Source organism: Coregonus clupeaformis, chromosome 29 (assembly GCF_020615455.1).
Source record: "Coregonus clupeaformis isolate EN_2021a chromosome 29, ASM2061545v1, whole genome shotgun sequence".
Lineage (NCBI taxonomy): Eukaryota > Metazoa > Chordata > Actinopteri > Salmoniformes > Salmonidae > Coregonus > Coregonus clupeaformis.
In genome coordinates, this window is record NC_059220.1 from 8579488 (window position 1) to 8580167 (window position 680).

Sequence of the window (680 nt, forward strand, 5' to 3'; positions counted from 1 at the left end):
ACATTTATAAAGGCTTATGAGCTATGTATTATGCATTTGTTTAGTTGATATTCATCTAATAATAAATGCTTGACAGTGCCTTCAGAAAGTATTCATAGCCCTTGACTTATTCCACATTTTGTTATGTTACAGCCTGAATTCTAAATGGATTAAATATATGTATTTTCTCACCCATCTACACATAACACCCCATACTGACAAAGTGAAAACATGTTTTTAGACATTTATTGAAAATGAAATACAGAAAAATCTGTGAGTCTTTCTGGGTAAGTCACTAAGAGCTTTGCACACCTGGATTGTACAATATTTGCACATTATTCTTTTTAAAATTCTTCAAGCTCTGTCAAGTTGGTTATTGATCATTGCTAGACAGCCATTTTCAAGTCTTGCCATTGATTTTCAAGCTGGTTTAAGTCAAAACTGTAACTAGGCCACTTTGGAACATTCAATGTTGCCTTGGTAAGTAACTCCAGTGTATATTTGGCCTTCTGTTTTAGATTATTGTCCTGCTGAAAAGTGAATTTGTCTCCCAGTATCTGTTGGAAAGCAGACTGAACCAGGTTTTCCTCGAGGATTTTGCCTGTGCTTAGCTCTATTTCCTTTATTTTTATCCTAAAAAACTCCCTAGTCCTTGCCGATGACAAGCATACACATAACATGTTGCAGCCACCACCATGCTT